Here is a 12,268-nt window from a genome sequence, read left to right on the forward strand (position 1 = left end):
GAGACCCGCCCATGATTTATTTAACATTATGCATTGGTCTCGACGTTCAACCTGTTGGCACGAATGTCGAGTTCTGACTCTACGTGATCATGGGCCTGCGTAAAGAGATAGCTGTTTCGTAGCCTAACTGCGAAACATATATCTCCAACGCAGCGGTTACACGAATCTTTACAAACGTAAAACAAAGATTACACGACGCAATATCTATCTCCCACACAACGCAACATGTATCTCCCACACAACGCAACATGTATCTCACACACAACGATTACATCGATCGGTACAAACATCGTACAATAATTCGCAACCCTATCGGGAACATTCCGTATCAAAGATACATTTGTCTAACTTGGAACGAATGAAAAGAAATGAGGCTGGTATGGAAAAGGAGCCCCAACAATCAGAGGATGAAAGAAAAACCGCGGATCGCCCGGATCGAAAGTAATCGCGATCTCTCGAAGGAACTAACAAACCTACGTGACGTACCCCCGTGCACCAGATAACCCTAAGCTTCGATGGAAGCTCAAGCATTGACCTTCGCTCGATTCCTGACACGTCGTTTGGATCTTATCAAGGTCGATGGCACTTACCGATGATACCAGTGACCAGCAAATGGGCCTGCGATTTAACACACTCCAACTGAACATGTTGAACTCGGGGAGGGACCGCTGAACCGAATTACGAAGGCAAAGCCCCAACAGGACAGTGGGGTCCACCCCCACGGGTTCGATCAGAATTACGGAGGACGTGAAATGCAGGTCCCTGTCCAAGTACCGAAGTACCAATCGGACAGCATTGCGGACCTGCGACTCAATCGTCAACAGTTTCACAGGTATCACCAGCGTGATGACAACGCCCGTGATTCGAGGCGAACGACGAGCAGTCGTCGAGACAAAAGTTGTCCTTGGGCGACCTACGAATCCAAAGAGTTGTCCAGTGCACGTTGACCCGCACGTACCCGGGATACGCTCGAGCGAGTACGCCACGCCGCAGTTTGAAAGAACTGAGCGATCGCGAACAGATAAATCGCGGGAACAATTTTTCCAATGTGGTAAGTGAGGGGATCAAGAGCGACGAGATTTATATTTTTCGTTCCAAGATGGATAAGTATCTTTGTACGGAATGAGCTTGCAATGCACATAACATAGGTATCTATCTTATGATTAATTAAGGCTAAAACGCACGCATCCCACGGTGTCCTATGGTGTCCCACGATGTCCCACGATGTCCCCCGGTGCCCCCGCGGGGGGGTATTAGTCCAGTCTAGATCACCCAAACTATTTTGGATGATCAAGACCAGACTATATTCAAGTAGTTTTTAGCTTGATATCGTTTTTCAAATAATAATACTAATATTTAAGATAGTAGTTGGTGTATTATTATTTGGAAAACGATACCAATTACCGGGACCCACCACGAGGAGGTAACTACGCTCGGGTCCCATTTACATAAACAGTTTTTAAGCATTGGAAGCAGAGAAGTCAAATTATTTTAGAACAAAGAAGTATCGTGTATTGAAATTTATTAATTAGAATGGTTGTAGTACGTGGATTTGCATAATCATACTTGAATATTGAACTTATCATCAAAGAAACGAAACCATGCAAGATACCAATTGTAGTGCGTATGGATGAATTGTAAGTTGTCGCTGCTTTCGATTAAATTGCACTTGCTTCCTTCATTCCACGAATACGGTGCTGTTTCCTTGATTTTGAGCAGACATGGAAAATTACATCCCATCCATAGACACTCAATAGGTACACTCTGCGTTACCATTGTTTTTATATGAAATAGTGAAATGAGAAATTATATACTATATTTAAAATTAAAAAATAATGCTATATAGAAATCAAATCGCACTTCAGGGACTTGAAAGATTTCGTAAATATTAAATAAAACGAAATAAATCATTAATTTACTCACAACGAATTGATGGTATTCATTTAAATCAACGAATATAGAGTTGCTTCCAATTAATGGTACAACTGTTATAAATTAAGAGCATAATTACTTTGAATTAATGGGAGGATATGGTTATAAATTATTGGTATAATTGTTAAGAACTAATGGAGTAATTGTTTTAGATTAATGGCTTAAATATTAGAAATTCATGGCTTACCTGTATAAAATAACAGTTTAAATGCTATAAATTAATAGTTTAAATGTTGTAAATTAATAGCTTAAATTCATAAAATAACAGTTTAAATGTTGTAAATAATAGCTTAAATGTTGTAAATTAATAGCTTAAATGTTGTAAATTAATAGCATAAATGTAGTAAATTAATAGCATAAATGATATATATTAGTAGCTTAAATGTTATAAATTAATGGTTTAGATGTTGTAAATTAATAGCTTAAACCTTATAAATTAATAGTTTAAATGTTATAAATTAATGACTTAAATGCTATATATTAATGGCTTAAATGTTATTAATTAATTATTTAAGTGTTGTAAATTAATGGCATAGACGTTACAAATTACTAGTTGCAATGTTATTGTTTGGCTTTTTCTTTATTTACCTTATATTCAAATTCTTCTTCGACGTTCACTCTTCGGGAGTTCAAGCACCAAAGAACTCGCGCGCGACTTGCGTGTTCCTTATATAACTTGACAAGGTGTGGGGGGGGGGATGTTAATCAAACGATGTTAATCAAGAGCGACGAGATTTATATTTTTCGCTCCAAGATGGATATGTATCCTTGTACGGAATGAGCTTACAATGCACCTAACATAGGTATCTATCTTATGATTAATTAAGGCTAAAACGCACGCATCCCACATTGTCCCACGTTGTCCCACGTCGTCCAACGACGTCCCACGGTGTCCCACGGTGCAGTCCAGTCTAAATCATCCAAAATTCTTTTCGCGGTTTTTGGTGACCCAAACTGGACTGGTGCGTAGTTCTTAGCTTGGTATCGTTTTCCAAAGGTTAATCAACTGATTAATTTTTGGAAAACGATGCCAATTACCAGGTCTCACCACGTGGAGGTGACTACGCACGAGACCCGCCCATGATTTATTTAACATTATGCATTGGTCTCGACGTTCAACCTGTTGGCACGAATGTCGAGTTCTGACTCTACGTGATCATGGGCCTGCGTAAAGAGATAGCTGTTTCGTAGCCTAACTGCGAAACATATATCTCCAACGCAGCGGTTACACGAATCTTTACAAACGTAAAACAAAGATTACACGACGCAATATCTATCTCCCACACAACGCAACATGTATCTCCCACACAACGCAACATGTATCTCACACACAACGATTACATCGATCGGTACAAACATCGTACAATAATTCGCAACCCTATCGGGAACATTCCGTATCAAAGATACATTTGTCTAACTTGGAACGAATGAAAAGAAATGAGGCTGGTATGGAAAAGGAGCCCCAACAATCAGAGGATGAAAGAAAAACCGCGGATCGCCCGGATCGAAAGTAATCGCGATCTCTCGAAGGAACTAACAAACCTACGTGACGTACCCCCGTGCACCAGATAACCCTAAGCTTCGATGGAAGCTCAAGCATTGACCTTCGCTCGATTCCTGACACGTCGTTTGGATCTTATCAAGGTCGATGGCACTTACCGATGATACCAGTGACCAGCAAATGGGCCTGCGATTTAACACACTCCAACTGAACATGTTGAACTCGGGGAGGGACCGCTGAACCGAATTACGAAGGCAAAGCCCCAACAGGACAGTGGGGTCCACCCCCACGGGTTCGATCAGAATTACGGAGGACGTGAAATGCAGGTCCCTGTCCAAGTACCGAAGTACCAATCGGACAGCATTGCGGACCTGCGACTCAATCGTCAACAGTTTCACAGGTATCACCAGCGTGATGACAACGCCCGTGATTCGAGGCGAACGACGAGCAGTCGTCGAGACAAAAGTTGTCCTTGGGCGACCTACGAATCCAAAGAGTTGTCCAGTGCACGTTGACCCGCACGTACCCGGGATACGCTCGAGCGAGTACGCCACGCCGCAGTTTGAAAGAACTGAGCGATCGCGAACAGATAAATCGCGGGAACAATTTTTCCAATGTGGTAAGTGAGGGGATCAAGAGCGACGAGATTTATATTTTTCGTTCCAAGATGGATAAGTATCTTTGTACGGAATGAGCTTGCAATGCACATAACATAGGTATCTATCTTATGATTAATTAAGGCTAAAACGCACGCATCCCACGGTGTCCTATGGTGTCCCACGATGTCCCACGATGTCCCCCGGTGCCCCCGCGGGGGGGTATTAGTCCAGTCTAGATCACCCAAACTATTTTGGATGATCAAGACCAGACTATATTCAAGTAGTTTTTAGCTTGATATCGTTTTTCAAATAATAATACTAATATTTAAGATAGTAGTTGGTGTATTATTATTTGGAAAACGATACCAATTACCGGGACCCACCACGAGGAGGTAACTACGCTCGGGTCCCATTTACATAAACAGTTTTTAAGCATTGGAAGCAGAGAAGTCAAATTATTTTAGAACAAAGAAGTATCGTGTATTGAAATTTATTAATTAGAATGGTTGTAGTACGTGGATTTGCATAATCATACTTGAATATTGAACTTATCATCAAAGAAACGAAACCATGCAAGATACCAATTGTAGTGCGTATGGATGAATTGTAAGTTGTCGCTGCTTTCGATGAAATTGCACTTGCTTCCTTCATTCCACGAATACGGTGCTGTTTCCTTGATTTTGAGCAGACATGGAAAATTACATCCCATCCATAGACACTCAATAGGTACACTCTGCGTTACCATTGTTTTTATATGAAATAGTGAAATGAGAAATTATATACTATATTTAAAATTAAAAAATAATGCTATATAGAAATCAAATCGCACTTCAGGGACTTGAAAGATTTCGTAAATATTAAATAAAACGAAATAAATCATTAATTTACTCACAACGAATTGATGGTATTCATTTAAATCAACGAATATAGAGTTGCTTCCAATTAATGGTACAACTGTTATAAATTAAGAGCATAATTACTTTGAATTAATGGGAGGATATGGTTATAAATTATTGGTATAATTGTTAAGAACTAATGGAGTAATTGTTTTAGATTAATGGCTTAAATATTAGAAATTCATGGCTTACCTGTATAAAATAACAGTTTAAATGCTATAAATTAATAGTTTAAATGTTGTAAATTAATAGCTTAAATTCATAAAATAACAGTTTAAATGTTGTAAATAATAGCTTAAATGTTGTAAATTAATAGCTTAAATGTTGTAAATTAATAGCATAAATGTAGTAAATTAATAGCATAAATGATATATATTAGTAGCTTAAATGTTATAAATTAATGGTTTAGATGTTGTAAATTAATAGCTTAAACCTTATAAATTAATAGTTTAAATGTTATAAATTAATGACTTAAATGCTATATATTAATGGCTTAAATGTTATTAATTAATTATTTAAGTGTTGTAAATTAATGGCATAGACGTTACAAATTACTAGTTGCAATGTTATTGTTTGGCTTTTTCTTTATTTACCTTATATTCAAATTCTTCTTCGACGTTCACTCTTCGGGAGTTCAAGCACCAAAGAACTCGCGCGCGACTTGCGTGTTCCTTATATAACTTGACAAGGTGTGGGGGGGGGGGATGTTAATCAAACGATGTTAATCAAGAGCGACGAGATTTATATTTTTCGCTCCAAGATGGATATGTATCCTTGTACGGAATGAGCTTACAATGCACCTAACATAGGTATCTATCTTATGATTAATTAAGGCTAAAACGCACGCATCCCACATTGTCCCACGTTGTCCCACGTCGTCCAACGACGTCCCACGGTGTCCCACGGTGCAGTCCAGTCTAAATCATCCAAAATTCTTTTCGCGGTTTTTGGTGACCCAAACTGGACTGGTGCGTAGTTCTTAGCTTGGTATCGTTTTCCAAAGGTTAATCAACTGATTAATTTTTGGAAAACGATGCCAATTACCAGGTCTCACCACGTGGAGGTGACTACGCACGAGACCCGCCCATGATTTATTTAACATTATGCATTGGTCTCGACGTTCAACCTGTTGGCACGAATGTCGAGTTCTGACTCTACGTGATCATGGGCCTGCGTAAAGAGATAGCTGTTTCGTAGCCTAACTGCGAAACATATATCTCCAACGCAGCGGTTACACGAATCTTTACAAACGTAAAACAAAGATTACACGACGCAATATCTATCTCCCACACAACGCAACATGTATCTCCCACACAACGCAACATGTATCTCACACACAACGATTACATCGATCGGTACAAACATCGTACAATAATTCGCAACCCTATCGGGAACATTCCGTATCAAAGATACATTTGTCTAACTTGGAACGAATGAAAAGAAATGAGGCTGGTATGGAAAAGGAGCCCCAACAATCAGAGGATGAAAGAAAAACCGCGGATCGCCCGGATCGAAAGTAATCGCGATCTCTCGAAGGAACTAACAAACCTACGTGACGTACCCCCGTGCACCAGATAACCCTAAGCTTCGATGGAAGCTCAAGCATTGACCTTCGCTCGATTCCTGACACGTCGTTTGGATCTTATCAAGGTCGATGGCACTTACCGATGATACCAGTGACCAGCAAATGGGCCTGCGATTTAACACACTCCAACTGAACATGTTGAACTCGGGGAGGGACCGCTGAACCGAATTACGAAGGCAAAGCCCCAACAGGACAGTGGGGTCCACCCCCACGGGTTCGATCAGAATTACGGAGGACGTGAAATGCAGGTCCCTGTCCAAGTACCGAAGTACCAATCGGACAGCATTGCGGACCTGCGACTCAATCGTCAACAGTTTCACAGGTATCACCAGCGTGATGACAACGCCCGTGATTCGAGGCGAACGACGAGCAGTCGTCGAGACAAAAGTTGTCCTTGGGCGACCTACGAATCCAAAGAGTTGTCCAGTGCACGTTGACCCGCACGTACCCGGGATACGCTCGAGCGAGTACGCCACGCCGCAGTTTGAAAGAACTGAGCGATCGCGAACAGATAAATCGCGGGAACAATTTTTCCAATGTGGTAAGTGAGGGGATCAAGAGCGACGAGATTTATATTTTTCGTTCCAAGATGGATAAGTATCTTTGTACGGAATGAGCTTGCAATGCACATAACATAGGTATCTATCTTATGATTAATTAAGGCTAAAACGCACGCATCCCACGGTGTCCTATGGTGTTCCACGATGTCCCACGATGTCCCCCGGTGCCCCCGCGGGGGGGTATTAGTCCAGTCTAGATCACCCAAACTATTTTGGATGATCAAGACCAGACTATATTCAAGTAGTTTTTAGCTTGATATCGTTTTTCAAATAATAATACTAATATTTAAGATAGTAGTTGGTGTATTATTATTTGGAAAACGATACCAATTACCGGGACCCACCACGAGGAGGTAACTACGCTCGGGTCCCATTTACATAAACAGTTTTTAAGCATTGGAAGCAGAGAAGTCAAATTATTTTAGAACAAAGAAGTATCGTGTATTGAAATTTATTAATTAGAATGGTTGTAGTACGTGGATTTGCATAATCATACTTGAATATTGAACTTATCATCAAAGAAACGAAACCATGCAAGATACCAATTGTAGTGCGTATGGATGAATTGTAAGTTGTCGCTGCTTTCGATTAAATTGCACTTGCTTCCTTCATTCCACGAATACGGTGCTGTTTCCTTGATTTTGAGCAGACATGGAAAATTACATCCCATCCATAGACACTCAATAGGTACACTCTGCGTTACCATTGTTTTTATATGAAATAGTGAAATGAGAAATTATATACTATATTTAAAATTAAAAAATAATGCTATATAGAAATCAAATCGCACTTCAGGGACTTGAAAGATTTCGTAAATATTAAATAAAACGAAATAAATCATTAATTTACTCACAACGAATTGATGGTATTCATTTAAATCAACGAATATAGAGTTGCTTCCAATTAATGGTACAACTGTTATAAATTAAGAGCATAATTACTTTGAATTAATGGGCGGATATGGTTATAAATTATTGGTATAATTGTTAAGAACTAATGGAGTAATTGTTTTAGATTAATGGCTTAAATATTAGAAATTCATGGCTTACCTGTATAAAATAACAGTTTAAATGCTATAAATTAATAGTTTAAATGTTGTAAATTAATAGCTTAAATTCATAAAATAACAGTTTAAATGTTGTAAATAATAGCTTAAATGTTGTAAATTAATAGCTTAAATGTTGTAAATTAATAGCATAAATGTAGTAAATTAATAGCATAAATGATATATATTAGTAGCTTAAATGTTATAAATTAATGGTTTAGATGTTGTAAATTAATAGCTTAAACCTTATAAATTAATAGTTTAAATGTTATAAATTAATGACTTAAATGCTATATATTAATGGCTTAAATGTTATTAATTAATTATTTAAGTGTTGTAAATTAATGGCATAGACGTTACAAATTACTAGTTGCAATGTTATTGTTTGGCTTTTTCTTTATTTACCTTATATTCAAATTCTTCTTCGACGTTCACTCTTCGGGAGTTCAAGCACCAAAGAACTCGCGCGCGACTTGCGTGTTCCTTATATAACTTGACAAGGTGTGGGGAGGGGGGATGTTAATCAAACGATGTTAATCAAGAGCGACGAGATTTATATTTTTCGCTCCAAGATGGATATGTATCCTTGTACGGAATGAGCTTACAATGCACCTAACATAGGTATCTATCTTATGATTAATTAAGGCTAAAACGCACGCATCCCACATTGTCCCACGTTGTCCCACGTCGTCCAACGACGTCCCACGGTGTCCCACGGTGCAGTCCAGTCTAAATCATCCAAAATTCTATTCGCGGTTTTTGGTGACCCAAACTGGACTGGTGCGTAGTTCTTAGCTTGGTATCGTTTTCCAAAGGTTAATCAACTGATTAATTTTTGGAAAACGATGCCAATTACCAGGTCTCACCACGTGGAGGTGACTACGCACGAGACCCGCCCATGATTTATTTAACATTATGCATTGGTCTCGACGTTCAACCTGTTGGCACGAATGTCGAGTTCTGACTCTACGTGATCATGGGCCTGCGTAAAGAGATAGCTGTTTCGTAGCCTAACTGCGAAACATATATCTCCAACGCAGCGGTTACACGAATCTTTACAAACGTAAAACAAAGATTACACGACGCAATATCTATCTCCCACACAACGCAACATGTATCTCCCACACAACGCAACATGTATCTCACACAAAACGATTACATCGATCGGTACAAACATCGTACAATAATTCGCAACCCTATCGGGAACATTCCGATTCAAAGATACATTTGTCTAACTTGGAACGAATGAAAAGAAATGAGGCTGCTATGGAAAAGGAGCCCCAACAATCAGAGGATGAAAGAAAAACCGCGGATCGCCCGGATCGAAAGTAATCGCGATCTCTCGAAGGAACTAACAAACCTACGTGACGTACCCCCGTGCACCAGATAACCCTAAGCTTCGATGGAAGCTCAAGCATTGACCTTCGCTCGATTCCTGACACGTCGTTTGGATCTTATCAAGGTCGATGGCACTTACCGATGATACCAGTGACCAGCAAATGGGCCTGCGATTTAACACACTCCAACTGAACATGTTGAACTCGGGGAGGGACCGCTGAACCGAATTACGAAGGCAAAGCCCCAACAGGACAGTGGGGTCCACCCCCACGGGTTCGATCAGAATTACGGAGGACGTGAAATGCAGGTCCCTGTCCAAGTACCGAAGTACCAATCGGGCAGCATTGCGGACCCGCGACTCATTCGCCAACAGATTTACAAGTATCACCAGCGTGATCACGGTCGATGGTACTTAACGATGATACCAGTCACCAGCAAATGGGCCTGCGATTTAACACACTCCAACGGAACATGTTGAACTCTGGGAGGGACCGCTGAACAGTATTACAAAGGCAAGGCCCCAATAGCACAGTGGGGTCCACCCCCACGGGTTCGATCAGAATTACGGAGGACGTGAAATGCAGGTTCCTGTTCAAGTACCGAAGTACCAATCGGACAGCATTGCGGACCCGCGACTCAATCGTCAACAGATTTATAAGTATCACCAGCGTGATCACGGTCGGTGGCACTTAACGATGATACCAGTGACCATCAAATGGGCCTGCGATTTAACACACTCCAACGGAACATGTTGAACTCGGGGAGGGACCGCTGAACCGAATTACGAAGGCAAAGCCCCAACAGGACAGTGGGGTCCACCCCCACGGGTTCGATCAGAATTACGGAGGACGTGAAATGCAGGTCCCTGTCCAAGTACCGAAGTACCAATCGGGCAGCATTGCGGACCCGCGACTCATTCGCCAACAGATTTACAAGTATCACCAGCGTGATGACAACGCCCGTGATTCGAGGCGAACGACGAGCAGTCGTCGAGACAAAAGTTGTCCTTGGGCGACCTACGAATCCAAAGAGTTGTCCAGTGCACGTTGACCCGCACGTACCAGGGATACGCTCGAGCGAGTACGCCACGCCGCAGTTTGAAAGAACTGAGCGATCGCGAACAGATAAATCGCGGGAACAATTTTTCCAATGTGGTAAGTGAGGGGATCAAGAGCGACGAGATTTATATTTTTCGTTCCAAGATAGATAAGTATCTTTGTACGGAATGAGCTTGCAATGCACATAACATAGGTATCTATCTTATGATTAATTAAGGCTAAAACGCACGCATCCCACGGTGTCCTATGGTGTCGCACGATGACCCACGATGTCCCACGATGTCCCACGATGTCACTCGGGGTCCAACGTCGTCCCACGGTGTCCAACGTCGTCCCACCGTCGTCCCACGTCGTCCCACCGTCGTCCCACGTAGACCCACCGTCGTCCCACGTCGTCCCACCGTCGTCCCACGTCGTCCCACGTCGTGCCACGGGGTCCAACGTCGTCCCACGGGGTCCCACGGGGTCCCACGTCGTCCCACGGGGTCCTACGACGTCCCACGGGGTCCCACGTCGTCCCACGGGGTCCCACGTCGTCCCACGGGGTCCCACGTCGTCCCACGGGGTCCCACGACGTCCCACGGGGTCCCACGTCGTCCCACGGGGTCCCACGTCGTCCCACGGGGTCCCACGTCGTCCCACGGGGTCCCACGTCGTCCCACGGGGTCCCACGTCGTCCCACAGGGTCCCACGTCGTCCCACGGGGTCCCACGGGGTCCCACGTCGTCCCACGTCGTCCCACGTCGTCCCACGTCGTCCCACGTCGTCCCACGTTGTCCCACGTTGTCCAACGATGTCCAACGACGTCCAACGATGTCTAACGATGTCCAACGATGTCCAACGATGTCCAACGATGTCCAACGATGTCCAACGATGTCCCACGGTGTCCCACGGTGTCCAACGATGTCGAACGATGTCGAACGATGTCCAACGATGTCCCACGGTGTCCCACGTTGCAGTCCAGTCTAGATCATCCAAAATTCTTTTCACGGCTTTTGGAGATCCACTCTAGACCGACGTTGTCCAGCGTTGTCCACCGTCGTCCAAACATGTCCAGCGGTGTCCAACGGTGTCTGACGGCGTTCCGCGGCGCAGTCCATATTAGATCACCCAATATTCTCTTCGTAGCTTTTGATGATCCAAATTGCACTGTATTAGCGTAGTTCTTAGCTTGGTATCGAATTATTGTACAATGTCTGTGCTGATCGATGTAATCGTTTCCCAAAAGTTAATCAACTGATTAATCTGCGAAAGTTATTACATCGATCAGTACAAATATTGTACAATAATTCGCATCCATACTGGCAGCATTCAGTAACAAAGATACATTTATCTAACTTGGATCGAGAGAAGGAAAATGAAAATACCGATACTGCATATACAATTTAGAATCTTGCAAAATGGACATACAACTCGTTGTGCTAAACTTTTGAAGATATCGAAAGTTATAAATTGTGACGATGCCGTAATATACTTCTCTTAATAATGTGATATCAAGAACAATCAGACTATGAAAGAAAAATCATTTGGGACTCTAGCATATATATTTAATATGCTATGAGACGTTGAAATATGTAACTGAAATGTATTCTCTGTAAATTAATAAATCTGAAACAAACTCATTTACTGAATTTGATACATATAAAAGAAACAGGCATCTTTAAAACGAGAACATTTTATATATGAAAAATAAACTACTAATAATGGTCAATTATAGATCAAATTACTATTGATTAAATTTTAGCAAATATAGA

General features: G+C 41.7%; 1 long non-coding RNA gene across 2 annotated transcripts in view; it reads right to left on the reverse strand.

The window, feature by feature from the left end:
• The window catches only part of LOC132906481 (uncharacterized), a 41,526-nt gene that overhangs the window by 11,978 nt on the left and 17,280 nt on the right, over positions 1-12,268 (reverse strand). For both annotated transcript variants that reach the window (XR_009657989.1, XR_009657988.1), the window contains exons 4-6: positions 11,437-11,522; positions 5,803-5,888; positions 2,801-2,886 (exon numbers count right to left, since the gene is read on the reverse strand). This is a non-coding gene — a long non-coding RNA (uncharacterized LOC132906481). The remainder of the gene's footprint in view (positions 1-2,800; positions 2,887-5,802; positions 5,889-11,436; positions 11,523-12,268) is intronic.

Source organism: Bombus pascuorum, chromosome 4 (assembly GCF_905332965.1).
Source record: "Bombus pascuorum chromosome 4, iyBomPasc1.1, whole genome shotgun sequence".
NCBI lineage: Eukaryota > Metazoa > Arthropoda > Insecta > Hymenoptera > Apidae > Bombus > Bombus pascuorum.